The sequence below is a fragment of the Ursus arctos genome, unplaced genomic scaffold (assembly GCF_023065955.2).
Source record: "Ursus arctos isolate Adak ecotype North America unplaced genomic scaffold, UrsArc2.0 scaffold_15, whole genome shotgun sequence".
Classification (NCBI taxonomy): Eukaryota; Metazoa; Chordata; class Mammalia; order Carnivora; family Ursidae; genus Ursus; species Ursus arctos.
The window spans coordinates 9115497-9130957 of NW_026622819.1; the positions used below are offsets into that span (position 1 = coordinate 9115497).

At 40.1% G+C, this 15461-nt stretch overlaps 1 protein-coding gene across 1 annotated transcript in view; it reads right to left on the minus strand.

Moving 5' to 3' along the window:
- Positions 1-15461, minus strand: part of CTNND2 (catenin delta 2) — an 885151-nt gene that overhangs the window by 498575 nt on the left and 371115 nt on the right. The window lies entirely within an intron of this gene.

Consider the following 15461-nt stretch of genomic DNA (forward strand, 5'->3'; position numbering starts at 1 on the left):
ATTTTGCCTGAATTAAATCAGTATTTCCATTTAAATGACTTTACTATTACCTCATCCTAAGAGATAATTATCAAGGCATAAAAGATATGAATGAGAAGGAAAAGAGAACCATTATATTTATAATGGACATTCTCTGGAAGCTGAACCAAAATTTTGGGTACTATCTGTAACTTGCACATGCGAATCAAAGAACTACAAGAGTGCAAATGGAGCATTTGACTCTTTCATCGACCCCCACCTTCTTATCCATTTCTTGGATAAAATCATTGGCAGGTTAGCTCTTCCCTCCTCCTCTTCTGCCTCCTCCTCCTTCCCTTATCCCTCCACCTCTGTCTTCTTCCTCTTCCTATTCTTCCTCTTCAGATCATAATTTTAGAAGTCCTTTGGTCACTATTATCATAAAAGCAAGATAATTTCACCAATTAAAATGTCCAGTCTCTTTAAAGTGTCTGAATTCCTAAATATATAAAAAAATTTCATCAAGTCCCTTCCCAAGTGAGGACTGGCCTCAGTTGGGGAGACTCCTGTAGTAAAGTGAGGTGTGTTTGACACCTCTTTGATTTCTCTGCCTTGCATCTCTTTCCCTTCACACCCCAAACTTACTGGTCAGGGCTTCCCATCCCTTCAGGGTCCATGAGGGTGGGAGGGGGGTGAGCTCCGCAGTGGGGAGAGTTTGACTTGAGGACCAATGTGGGGGCCCTGTCTTGATGTTCTCCCATGGAGATGGCTATTGGCAGCTGATTCCTTCCCCCGTGGGAGAGATGTTTCCCAGAGAGCATCTGAGGGCCACTGTCTAGATGTGGGGACTGGGCAACATCTCCCCACTGTTCCCCCACTAAGATCCACCCCCAAGCCCGGCCTTACATCTGACAGTGCCCCTGAAGCCTTCTTGGCTGAGGTGTCCTGCTCCTGGCAAGTCTCTTGAGTGGGCTTCCTTTAAAAATAGACTCATTTCCCACCCTCAGGGGCCACACCCGGCCTTCTTTTCACCCTGTAGTCCATAGTCCAAAGAGCCCTTTCTCTCCCATCTCCCTCCACTCTGCTACCATAAGCCACATAGTCCGTGTCCTCCCTGGTGGCTGGGATAGTTTTGAGTCATCCTATAACTAGTGAAATATTTCTTCAGAAAGAGACTTGTGTCGTGTGTGTGTGTGTGTGTGTGTGTGTGTGTTTTCAGTGTTTTCCTCTTGTATTAACTGAGATGGTTGTAATGATAACAAAGCCAATAAAAATATGACTCCTATTACTAAAACACAAATACAGTTACAGAATGATTCTCCATCTCACACAAATCATTCAGGATTCAGGCTCAAAAAGACGGAATTTCAGCATGCTTTGTTGAGCATATTAACTTGGTTTTTAGGCCTCTATTCTCTTGTATACCAGATGGCTGCCTGAGTTCCAGGCATCTCATGTTGATTCACAATGTCTGGAGAATGAAGAGCTGGCCTCTAGTGATCTTCTTTGTATTAGCAAGGGAAACTCTTTCCAAAACTCCTCACCCCAGAAAGCAGGATACAGTCACATGTTGCAGAGGAACAGTTATCATAATTGTACTAAACCCATAAACCCGCTGAGGTTTACTCTTTTCCATGAGCACATAGAAGGGTAAACATCTGAAGAAAATCTGGATTTATCAACAAGGAAGAAGGGAGGCAACTACCAGTGTTCTCCAGGATTGAGCTGATTACTCCAAATTATTCAGATAACTTAAAAACAAAAACAAAAACAAAAACACCTTAAGTTCCTTACACCAAGCCCAACTTTGTCCACATTAAACTATTTCTGATAGAAGAGGGGACCTCATGCAATGATGCTATTCTAAATATCTCTAGCACAGTTTGGGTCGAACTTTGAAAAACACTAGGAACTATAATTCATAACAGATTTTCCTGAATTTGTCATTTATGAACTGTTTCTGACTAATGAGCTCTCTTTTAGTATTGTTGGGTCTAATGGGGCCAAAGATGGTGACTGGAAAGTCAGGCGACTTTGTTGCTATTTGTGGGTTGGTCCTTTGAGACTCCTAAGAGATCAACTCAAATCGTCACCCTCCTGGCCCATTTCCTCATCCTCTCTGTCATTTTCATCTTGCCTATCAACCTGCCCATCTTTGTTTTTAGGTACTGGTGACCTGACAGTCCTCTTCTGCTGAAATCAGCTGGTGTTATTTTCTTCTGATTGCCCTTGCTCTGATCAAGGTTCTGGCCCTGCAACTTCATCATGAAGCACAGGGCTTCCTCTGTTGTCTTCATTGCTGCTGCTGAACGTCCTCCACTACACCATGCATCTCCCACTTACCTGCAAGAGGGTAATTTCTTAAAAGTCTCCAGACAGCAGCTCTGGATTCCTTTCTAACACCAGATTGCTATTTCTATCCTATGGGCTATCCCACTGTCCACATAACAGAGCCAATATAGTCATTTCTTCCCTTTTTTTTCTTTACGTTTTCTTTTTTATTATTTTTTTATTAAACTTTAAATTTTAATTCCAGTATAGTTAACGTGCAGTGTTCTATTAGTTTAGGTGTATAATATAGTAATTCAACAATTCTATACATTAGTCAGTGCTCATCACGATACGTGTACTCTTAATCCCCTTCACCTATTTTACCCATCCTCCCACCCTCCTCTGCTCTGGCAACCATCAGTTTGTTCTCTCAGTTAAGAGTCCGTTTCTTGGTTTGTCTTCCTCTGTTTTTTTTTTTTTTCCTTTGCTCATTTGTTTTGTTCTTAAATTCCACATATGAGTGACATCATACTGTATTTGTCTTTCTCTGACTTATTTTGCTTAGCATTATGCTCTCTAGCTCTATCCAAGTCATTGCAAATAGCAAGATTTCATTCTTTTTATGGCTGAGTAATATTCCATTGCATATATTTATACCGCACCTTCTTTATCCATTTATCTATTGATGGATATCTGGGTTGCTATAATAATTTGGTTATTGTAAATAATTTTGCAATAAAAATAGGAGTGCATGTATCCCTTCGACTTAGTGTTTTTGTATTTTGGGGGGTAAATACCCAGTAGTGTGATTACTGGATCATAGGGTAGTTCTCTTTTTAACTTTTTGAGGAACCTTCATTTTCCATCGTGGCTGCACCAGTTTGCATTCCCACCAACAGTGTGTGAGGATTCCTATCACTCTAGAACCTCCCCAACATTTGTTGTTTCTTGTGTATTTTAATTTTGCCATTCTAAACAGTGTGAGGTGATATTTCATTGTGGTTTTTATCTGCATTTTCCTGATGATGAGTGATGTTGGACATCTTTTGATGCATCTATTGGTCACCTGGATGTCTTCTTTGGAAAAATGTCTGTTCAAGTCTTATGCCTTTTAATTTGGATTATGTGTTTTTTAGGTGTTGAGTTATAACAGTTCTTTAAATGTATTGGGTGATAACCCTCAATCAGATATGTCATTTGCAAACATCTTCTCCCATTTCATAGGCTGCCTTTTAGTTTTGTTGATTGTTTCCTTTGTTGTGGAGAAGCTTTTAATTTTGATGTAGTCTCCATAGATTATTTTTGCTTTTGTTTCCCTTGCCTCGGGAGATATATCTAGAAAAATGTTGCTACATCCCATGTCAGAGACATCACTGCCTTTGCTCTCTGCTAGGATTTTTATGGTTTCAGGCCTCACATTTAGGTCTTTAATTCATTTTGAATTTATATTTGTGCATGGCGTAAGAAAGTGGTCCAGTTTCATTCTTTTGCATGTTGCTGTCCAGTTTTTCCCGTACCCCTTTTGCTGAAGAGACTATCCTTTTCCCATTGGATATTCTTGTCTCCTTTGTTGTAGATTAATTGACCATATAATTGTGGGTTTATTTCTAGGTTTACTACTCCGTTCTATTGATCTAGGTGTCTATTTTTTGTGCCAGTACCATAGTGTTTTGATTACTACACTTTGTAACATAACTTGAAGTCTGGAATGGTGATGTCTCCAGTTTTGTGTGTGTTTGTGTGTGTGTGCGTGTGTTTTCAAGAGTGCTGTGGCTAGTCGGGGTCTTTTGTGGTTCCATACAAATTTTAGGATGGTATGTCCCAGGTCTGTGAAAATGCTGTTGGTATTTTGATAGGGGTTGCATTAAATGTGTAGATTGATTTGGGTAGTAAAGACATTTTAATAATATTCATTCTTCTAATCCATGAACACAGAACGTCTTTCCATTTCTTTGTGTCATCTTCAATTCCTTTCATCAATGTTTTATAGTTTTTAGAGTATAGGTCTTTCACCTCTTTGGTTACGTTTATTCCTAGGCACTCTATTATTTTTGGTACAATCATAAATGGGATTGTTACCTTAATTTCTCTATCTGCTGTCTCATAATTAGTGTACAAAAATGCAACAGATTTCTGTGCACTGGTTTCGTATCCTGCAAATTTACTGAATTCATTTATCAGTTCTACTAGTTTTCTGGCAGAGTCTGTCAGGTTTTCTATACATATTATCAAGTTATCTGCAAATAATAAAAGTTTTACTTCTTCTTTACCAATTTGGATGCCTTTTATTTCTCTTGTCTGATTGCTGTGGCTACAACTTCCAGTACTATTTTGAATGGAAGCGGTGAGAGTGGACATCCTTTTCTTGTTCTTGACCTTAGGAGAAAAGCTCTCAGTTTTTCACCATTGAGTATGATGTACATTGTGAGTTTTTCATAGTTTTTATTAGTTTTTATGACATTGAGGTATGTTCCCTCTAAATCTACTTGGTTGACATTTTTATCATGAATTGATGTTGTACTTTGTCAAGTGCTTTTTCTGCATCTATTGAAATGATCATATGGTTTTTATCCTTTCTCTTAGTGATGCAATGTATCATATTGACTGATTTGGGAATACTGAGCCATGCTTGTATCCCAGGAATAAATCCCAGCTGACTGGTGAATGATTTTTTATAATTTATTATTGGATTCACTTTGTTAGTATTTTGTTCAGGATTTTTGCATCTATGTTTATCAGAGATATTGGACTATAGTTCTCTTTTTTTGTGGTGTCTTTATCTGGTTTTGGTATCAGTGTAATGCTGGCCTCAGAGAATGAATCTGGAATTTTTGCTATCTCTTCTAATTTTTTTTTTTTTTTTTTGGAATAGTTTGAAAGAACACTTTAGGAAAGTGTTGATGATTTAATGAAAACTAGGTCTAATGTTCTGGAAGAGCATTATCAAAAACTGTTGAATTACTTGTGAGAAAGGAAACGGCAGAAGATGGAAAGAATTAAAAAAAAAAACAGTCAAGAAAGTCTCTATATTCAAGTAACTCTAAGTCCCCTTCTCTTTAAAGAAAGCAGAGCTGGAGAGGCAGATGCTGTATTAGGGGGTGCAATTTCTAAGGACATGTGGTGAGGAAATGCAAAAAGCAGGCCCAAATGTGAAGTGAAGGTCTGGCTCTTCAGCAAAAAGTTAGCAATGAAATCAACATTTACACAGTTCATGTTAAAATAAAATGTTCAATGTTTGCATGTGTCCTATTTATCATTTCTGTTTGAACCAGCTTTTTGGTTGCCTGGCCATCTACTCCCCATTGCTGACTTTGTAAGAATAGAGCTTGTCCATTGTCGTACTGTCCCCTTCCCTCAGGTTGTAGAGTCAGAAAACAAAAGGAAAACAAAAGTGAAACAAAATAAAACAAAAACTTGAGGCAGAAAACAAAACAAAATCCTCTTCTCAATTTGACTTCTTCCTTAAGCTGTCCTCCTGTATCTGTTTTTTTGTTTTTTTGTTTTGTTTTGTTTTTGTTGTTGTTCATGCCTGGAATTCTTAAGTATGTTAGTCTATTATTTCTCAGGCCTCAAAAAGTCACTATAGGCTGCAGTCCATGAGAGTAAACACCGCCAAATTAAAACTCAACAGCTTCTCACAATCTTCTTTCATCAAGTTATTTTCTGGAGTACTAATAGACACCTGCCATTTTCCCTTGTTTCCTGTGCTTTCTGGATTGGGTATTCCTCCTGTTTTCCTGACTATTTGTTTTCCCTCTTTTTCAGTGATGGCTTTGTTGACCCAACTTGCCAAGATGCTTTGCTTTATCCTCTTCTCTTCCTTTTGCTCACAAGTCTTTGATTCACGCCTCTTACTTCACCTCACACTTTTAGGGTGGTGCCAGTGGTGTCTGGGTGTTCCCAGCTCAGAGCACCACACATGGCTGCTGGCAGGGACCCGAAAAAGGCTGTGAATAAATGGCTCACTTTTAATTCTACATTGTTAGCCCTGACTTCTCTCCAGGCTCCAAATGTACATACTGTGGGCTAGCATAGGGCAATAGCCAATGGGATGGGCTACAAGGTCAGACTTTGGCTCCAACTCTAGCAAGTTGCGTGGCTCAGGGAAAGTTACTCAACTAAGACTCTCTTCCATTATCTAGGACCCAGAAATGAATGATAAAATATCAGAGATGATAAAAAATGGTAAACATTATGTTATAAATACAAGGCATGTCGAGGGCTTGGCAAAGTGCCCCGCTCGAAGTAAACCCTCCATATATCGTAGCTCTGTTAAACTGCTCATTAGATGCCACCTCACTGATGTCACCTTTAATTTGGCCAAAACTTAATCCATTACCTTAAATTCAAAAAGCGTTTCTCCTCCTCTGTGCCCTACTTCAGTGACAAAGTGACCACAGCTTTAGTTACTGAGACCAGCAATCAATTTCTGAGTCATTTTCTACTTCTGAAACAATCCTCACGTCCAATCAGTTGCCAAATCCTTCCCAACCTCCCCCGCAATATCTAAAAATTAAATCTTAAAGCTAAGCTGTGTTCCTTATTTTCACATAGTCACCGACCTACTTTGGCCTCTCATCGTCTTTCATCTGTACCCCTGCAGTTGGCCCCTCACTGGGATATTGTACCTGGACTGCCTTGTAGAGTACTGGCCCATCATAGTTCCCCTTTGCTTCTGAAATATCCTTACACGGTTGCCAATTATGTTCCTACATAATAATGTCTTTAAATGGCTCAGAAACTTTTGGTGGCTCTTCACACACTGAAGAATCAAATCCAGGCTTCTAAGCACCAAATGATCTGACCTCACCCCAATGCAGGCAGGTACCTGTGAGGCCCTGCATGTGGCTCCTTCCCACATCTACAGTACTCCAGTCATTGCGTTCCCTTGGCGTAGAACAGACTTTGCTTCCATTTCTGACCATGAAAGTCCTAATTATATTTCAAGATGTGTCACTTTCCTGATGTTCTCCCTAATAAATTTTTTGGGAATTGAGAGCTTTGTTCTCTATCTTTCCATGATCTTTTCTCACAATTATCATAAAAGATGTATTTTCTATGTTTAATAATAATTGTATCTTTATTAATATATAAAAATATCTATGTGAGTTAATATCAAGCTGAATGATAAGCACCACAGAAATTTTTCCAAAGTAGTTTTACAAGTAGAAATATTAGGAGGGGTGCCTGGGTGGTTCAGTGGGGTAAGCCGCCAACTCGTGATTTCAGCTCAGGTCATGGGATCAAGCCCCGTGGAGCTGGGCTGCCAGCTCAGTATAGAGTCTGCTTGAGACTGTCTCTTCCTCTCCCTCTGCCTCTCCCTCCGCTCTTGCACTCTCTCTCTCAAATAAATTAATCTTTAAAAAAATCTATATGAGAAAATACATAGCTATATAGACTTATCTATCTAATAAACTGCATTCTCATTGCAGATTTTACTTATCTTGATTTTACTTAACACAGTGGTGGATGGGTAAAAAATAAATGAATAAATGGATGAATGGATCCTACTATATATAAATGTAATTATGAGTAATGGCATTTTGAAATGTGTTGTAAAATGTGTGGCAGGAAATACTCCCAAAAGTTGTTAGCCAACACTGGCTCATTTATTATGTATTATATACCTATTGTAATTTAAATAAACCTTTTGCTGAAAAATCAAGATCAGACTTCCAATGAGGTTGACTTAGGCTCATTTTGTACTAGATTACTCACATATTCCTGTTCTGGGCAAAAGTCATGAAGCAGTGCCTATTAGAGAATTAGCCCATGTCCTTCCATCTCTCCACTTGGAGCATCCACTGTCTTACGACTTTCAGTCCTACTGGGTTTGCAATAGTCTTTTTCTCTCTGTGTAAGTCCTTTAGGTACTTAGTCTAGAGATGGCCACCTGGCAGTTTAATTTGACTTTCCCTTTAGATGTAGCCCCTTGCCTCCACATACTGCACTCGCAGGACAAGCATACTGTTAATCCACATTTCCAGAGACCAAATTCTCTCCCAGAACTTGACATTCTTTCCTTAACAGACGCCTGGAATCCACTAACATGATATAAGTCTCTGGTGAGAAAATCAACAGCCTGCCGTTTGAGCACGGTCTCCCTTTCATATACAACATAGGACAACTGGATGAGAAAGCCACTCTGAGAAGAAAAAAGTAAGCAATGCTGAGACTATTTGCTTACCAAAAGCCATGTAGACAAGAAGTGTCAAAAGTCTCATTACAAAGAGATCCCTGCAGAAGAATGGTCTTTCATTTGTGTCCATGGTTCAGAAAATATTCAGTACATGATTAGAGTATATGGATATGCACGTACGTATATATGATGGGTAGATTCTCCATTTCCCGCCATTCTCTTCATGGATACCAACGTGCTATGAAGTCTGCAGGTTGCTGCCAGAGACCTATGACCTTTTAACACTCACCTCACACAAGAGTCTTCCAAAGCCATCTCCAACCTACTCTCAGGCTCCTCTCATCGTGCTTTATTGCACACCTTTATTTTAGTATTCATCACCTCATTATGCATTAATCATCTGACTCTCCACCCCCGAGACACCTGAGTGCATACAGGATAAAAACTACTTCTATTTTAATGCCGTTTATCTTCTGCTGTGATCAAAATCCCCACTACAGACTCATCAGCACTGAAATGTCTGTGAAATGACTACCTGAAAAATGAAGGGCTTGATTCCATCTAAATGACTGCACTTCAAGTTGGAAAATAACTGCTTATTCTGTATTCTGACAATTGTTCCAGAACCCCCCAAATGGCTGATTCATATTTGGGGAACACACTGGGGACCTATGGGAGAAGCAGTCCTTTTCCTGCAATGACTAATATCATGATGGAGGTTCTGTTGGGGAAGGGGTCTCAAAATATTCCAACCTGGAATGGTGCTGTGTTAAGTATGGAAGGTCCCACATTTTATAATGACTGACAAATGAAATTTGACTTTGTGGTGGGCTTCCCTCTTTGAGTGGTACAAGCTTTGGGGAGCCCTTTCAGTCACGCAGGTGCTAGGCAGGTATGAACCCTGCAAGTGCTTGAGCCTAGGACTTTACATGTCATTTAGTAATATGGACTGGAAGTATTTTGACTTGGATGATACCTGTGCAGAGGTATATGCCTGTGTTTGACAGATGTCCATAATTGCTCCAGTTCTCAAAAAATCTGGGTTGGGGGTACGGGGTGAGCGGATACCAGGGGTGGCCTGATTCTCTCCTTAACTCTCATTAAACAAAAACCTATAACTAGAAATTGGACTGAGTTTGGTCCACATAACCAGTCTTAGATAGTTGGAGTCCCATGAGGTTAAGACAAAGATAAGCGCAATGAAAATCCCTCTGGGTATTGTGACAGTCTTTGCAATGGACTGAACGTTTATGTCTCTCCCAGATTCATATGCTGAAATCTTAACCCGCCAGTGTGACAGTCTTTGAGGGGGGTCTCTGAGAGGTGAATTAGACCAAGAGGGTGGAGCCCTCCTGAATGGGATTAGTGCCCTTATAAGGAGACCCCAGGGTACTAACGCCCCCTCTCTCTGCCATGAGGATAAAACAAAAGATGGCCATCTATGAACCAGAAGAGGCCTCTCACCAGAACCCAACTATGACGGCTCTCTGATCTTGGACTTTGAGCCTTCAAAACCGTGAGCAATGAATTCCTGCTTTTTGTAAGTCAGATGGTCTGTGGTGCTTTGTTCCAGTGGCCCAAATGGACTGAGACACTTCCATCTAGGCTACGGCATCCAGAATGTACCTTGTAGAGTGGGCAGAGGATTCACTCAAGGAAGTGAATGTCCTACCTCCATCCAAAAGAGACAGAAAAGGAACTGAGTTTTCGTGTGGGGAAGGGATTCCTCCTTCCTCATTGGCATAGGGGCCACATGGGCTCAGGGGAGTGTTAGAAAGGCACATGGTGCATTCCCCCTCCTCCATCCTACAAGGCTGCCGAGAAGCCTAGCATGGGCTCCCAGCCAGCCAGAAGCCTGGAAAGGGTGTGTGCCCTTTCCTCATGGGATTTCCCAACACTTTATAACAATCAGTACTGTGGGAACTTGATAATGAGGGCTCTGCCCACAAGCTGGAGTTGCCCAGATGACACATTTCCAGGCATTATCAGCAGCAGCAGAGGCCTGGGGACAAGAGGAGTCCAAGGGCCAGCACTGGAGGACATGTTCCACAGCCAAGACAGGGAGGTCCCAGGTGCAATGCTCAGGAGTACTTAGGGGACCTGACCTCCAGCAAGTAAGGATACGGTAAGTCTTAAATGGTAGGATGCTCTGGACACATAACACAGTGGAATTCCATTCTGTCAGCATTAGCTACAGAGAAAGGTGACATTATTTACTGTATCTCTTTGTCTTGAGGTCCTCAATTTTATATGATGGCTGTTAGGACTTAGAATTATCTTAAGTATGTGAAAAAATATTTACTGTCTCTGAGCAGTTATTTTAGGGAAATAATTCTGCTACTGGAAATGCCTGGTTTCTCTGGCCAGAAAAACTATGCTTATAAACATTTCCTTTTCTAAGGGACAACCTACAAGTCTGTTTTGTAGCTAAAGTTCTCTCTTCTACATATACATTTAAATACAAAGCTTTAGGCTGATGTGGGACCTGGCTTTTCTCTTTGCACTTATGTTGATGGTCTGGTAAACAAACAATCACCAGGGTCCTGGGACCTCAGGTTGAAACAACAGATGGAGAGCTGGAGAGAAAACTGTTTCCCTCCTGCTTCCACTATGATAATGCAAAGGAGAAAACTGGTTTTCTTTAACGTGGCCCCAAACACGGTATATCAACACATTATCAAGTGAAAAAAATCTCTTTTATGTTGCACTCTGAAAAAGTCTTAATATTCATACAGAAATAAAAAAAAACCACTTTGAGTTACAAAAGAAAAATAAGTGTACATAAAAAGTTTCTCCAGGATGCAGCACAGCTTCCAAGTTGTCATTAAAACTACGGAACAGGTAATATTATTAGAACTGAAGAGAATCACTAGAAATATCATTTTTGGGTGTGACTTTAATGTGACATTAATATGACTGGCTTTTGACCTAGGTAACTTTTTATACCTTTGACTTTCTTTAAAGACAAAAACCAACTGGCTACTTTAAAATATAAAAGGTCACTATGAAGATCAAGTAACTGTTAATAAGAAAGACCAACGTTTCCAGTAACTCCAAAAGGCCGGTATTCTGTTGGTTTCCCTAAGGCATCACATCAGTGAACAGATGTGAGTTTTATTGGCTAATGGGAATGATTCTCTGTAAATACAAGCATTTAGACTTATAAAAGGTGCTTATAAAACAGAGAGAGGATGCCAGAAATTACACACATTCTGGAACTATTAAAAAAAAACCCACATCAAAACTATTTAAAAAGCCATTCCATAGGATATTTTATAACATTTATCTAGCTCAAAACAGCTTTATTTTTATCCCGTTCCTCCCATCTAAGAGTAGACTTCGGGGAAAAGAAAGAAAAGAAAGTAAGTAATGGGGAAAAATAATGAAAGTTTGAGGCTTAAAAACTAGACCCTGAAAGAGGAGCTTGGAAGCAGGAGAATATAATTTCAGGGTAGAAATATTTATAATTACAGGGTGGAGAAACTGAGCAGCAGGGAAAAGGGGCCACAAAGATATCTAAATAAAATATAAGGTAAATAAATAGGTGTTCAATTAATTAAACAAGGAGGGCATTAGGCTGAGGTGGCATTTGACTAATCTTGAATGCCATGGTGGCTTACACGAGCCAACCAAAACCCAAGCCTGTAAATGCTTCAAGGTTCTCAAATCAAAACATAAGGACAACCAATCACAAACAGCCAACAAAGCCTTAAGCTATAGCCAATTGATAATCTTTATTCCTTCCCACTGGCTGACATCAGTGGAGTATTACTAACCACTTCTGTTTTGGTGCTGCCCTACTGGAATGGATTTTTACTCAAACTTTTAAATTTCTTAATATGCTTTGGTTTATCCTTTAACATTAGAAAATAGTGTTCTATTTTTTTTAATGTAATCTCTGAAGTAGGAAAAATCATCAAAGTAGATCTAATAATCCCTTTACACTTATTTAGGCAAAAACACATTTAAATTTTTGCACAGATATAGTTATCATTCCAAACAGGTGTTACTGGGGAGTGTGTTTAAATTTTTCACCTTCTCTAGAGAGGGTTTCCCTTCCTACCAAACCAGAAATGCTTACTGTAATTTTTAGGAACAGAATCAAAGCTTCGTAAGTTACCAAAAAGAGAATTAAAAAAAAAAAAAAAAAAGTCCTGCATTTTTCCCCTAAGACCGAAATCTTTGCTACTTTTGCGCAGTCATTGATGAGAACATGGGAATCACCAAAGAGCTGGTTAAAAATGCTGTATCTCAGGTTCCATCCCTAAACCAGTCACTCCAAATCAGCTTCTAGCAAGATCCTCGGATCCTATGATTCTGGGTTTATGAAGCACTTGTCTAAATAACTGTTTGAAGAGATGAATTGTGTTTGTTTAGGTATCGGTTATGACAAACTTTACCTGTGGTCCTGTTTATGTAATTGGATAACCTTCATTTGTACTTTTCTTTCATTAATTACTACTAGGACTCTATTGTACATAGTACTTGTGACTGCTATTAAAAGCTATGTAAGAAACAGAACTCAAAGGAAGGAAAAAGTAAATAGCCTCATATTAAAATGTATTTGACTAGAAATTCTGTCTCCAGCTTTCATCATCTTACCCTGAAAGAGGAACACGTGGCAGAGTCTCTACGTGACAACACAAAGAAACTTTGATAATGTGGTGCTCTGTCCAAGAATCTGAACTTTATGATAATAAGGCCTTGCTCAGTGAAAGCCCTGTGGCATTTCACGTTGTCTTGCTGAGAGCTGATTGGAGTTATTCTTCAAAGGAGTCATTACTCGCAGCCTTTCTGTCATGTTTTCTCAGAAAATGTTAAAGGTCATTTCACTTTCTTAAGAAAAAAATATCTAACATTTAATGAGTCACAGACATATCATTCTATTTGGTTTCTATCTGTAGTAGGCAAAGATCAAAACCAAAGTTTTAACCCAGGATGTGTCAGGAAATTAGAATAATTGAGCTACAGCCAAGTCTGGCTAGAAGATTCGAGATGGCAGGACTCCTACGCTACTGCCAAAGTTGTATTAAGGAGGAAGTATCGGCTGGCAAAGGTGAGTGATGGCCCCAAGGATGGATGTGAGTGGAGAGCCAAGATAAAATTCCTGCTTCAAGGAATTCCCATTTACTTAAATTTCTTCCAAAGTCAGGGGTTGATGAACAAGTCCATTTGCGGCCAGTTAATGGATGGATCATCTAATTTCTAGAAATGCAGTGGATACCTGAGTCTTGTCCCAAATAATTATTTCATCTTCCATTTTTCTCCTGTCCATTAATTTCCCCTTTGCATCCTAAGAACTGGGCTTGAGGCTGGAATACTGGGGGGGGGGGGGGGGGGACATCTAAGAAATCCTCCCCCATTTAGAACTCCGGTGTCCCATAAGCTTCTGCCCTTGGTCACATTTATTTTCATTCCACACGGTTTTCATGACAGTATCATATATCACCTCTATATTGCTAACAGCCCTTTACCTTAAAATTTCACCTCACTTCTGAGCTCCAGATTCATACTTCTGAATGCCCCTGGACATTACCAAGGAATGTTTTTGAAGTCAGCTCAAAATCATCAAGGCAAATATATTTTACATCCTCTTTAAGCAGATTTTCTTTCTGAATTCAGTTCTCTTTTATGGAACGATGATGATGCTTACATTTAAACTAAGCACAGAAGTATCCTGGATTTATCTCACCTCTCACTTACTCCCCAACCAGGGCTTCAAGGATGCATGACCCCATGCAGGTGCATAGAATCCTATGCTTGGTTTAATGCTCTTCCATAGCCGTCTGGAAAGTCCTAATAATTTTCTAACCACACACACCACATTTGAATTGGGCCCTGTGGGTTATATGGCAATCTACCCCCCAATCCTATAAAGTTTGCCCTTAGTCCCTCTTCCCCCAAACCTGCCTCTACACATTTTAGCCAAAAGTATTGCCCTAAATCAAATCTAGGCAGTTAGTATCTCCATTATTATTTTTTTTAAAGGCTAAAATTTTGCCGATTTTCCCAAAGAGCAAAGGTAAAATAAGTGTCTTTGGACCTTGACTGCTATCAGTTCACTGGCATAAATCCCCGTGCTTCGTTACCTCCACCCACGCTGGCTTTCATGTGTTTGTGTCAATATCACATGGACCCAAAGTCACTTCCTCTGTTCTGTATTTGACACACTTTACTCATCCTTCAAGATTCAATTTTATTGACGTGATGCATGGCTCTCCTTTGCCTTTAATCACCCTTTCCAGGTGGCCTCACACCCTGCACCCAGGTCACGCTATTGGCATGGGAAGTGATTACCACTGATTTACAGAGGGCCCCACGGGGATGGAGTACAGCTCTCTTCCAGTCCTTGGTTTCTTCTGGCAGCATGATGATGAGAATGTGTGAGACAACACGGGCGGTTCAGCTCATTAATGACGTCGTTGGCTTTCACCCAAGGCGGTGGGAGGAAAAAACAAACCGCGTGTTCTCTCAACTGCAGAAAGCTATAGTCTTTTCATATAAATTCCAAGTTCTTCTTTTCTTGACTTCATTCCTTCTTTGCACCGTAAAACTCGTGCATCCTCCTTTCCAGAACACACTGAAGGCTGCACTACCTCATCCACTTCTGATCATGGTCTACTTCATTTTCATGGCTGCTTTTCTTCACCAAGCTGCTGGTCCGCACAGGAACCCGGACTGCCAGGCATCCAGGAGGGGGCACGTGCAACACGTGCAGACTCGTGTCAGGAGAATCTAGCCCACGGGGTTACACTCCAGCCGTGTGCATGCCTCACCTCATCTCTTATGCGGCTATCGGTCCGAGAAGTCCACAAAAACGCCCTCTCTTTCTTCTCCTTTTCTCTCTATAAGGACCCACGGGCCCGAACCCATGCACCTGAATTCATGACCTGACACCACGCTTGTTCTACAAACTGGTCCCAACTAACAACAAACAGTGAAATCCTTGACAACATGGGCTATTTCAACGTGTCTGCTATTTCTGAATCTTTTCACATCTATTTCAGAAAATAGGCTGCAAAATGTCTGGTCAGTGTGATGCAGAAAGGATTAGCATTTACTTACATTCTTGGGCTCCTATCTTAGATACTTA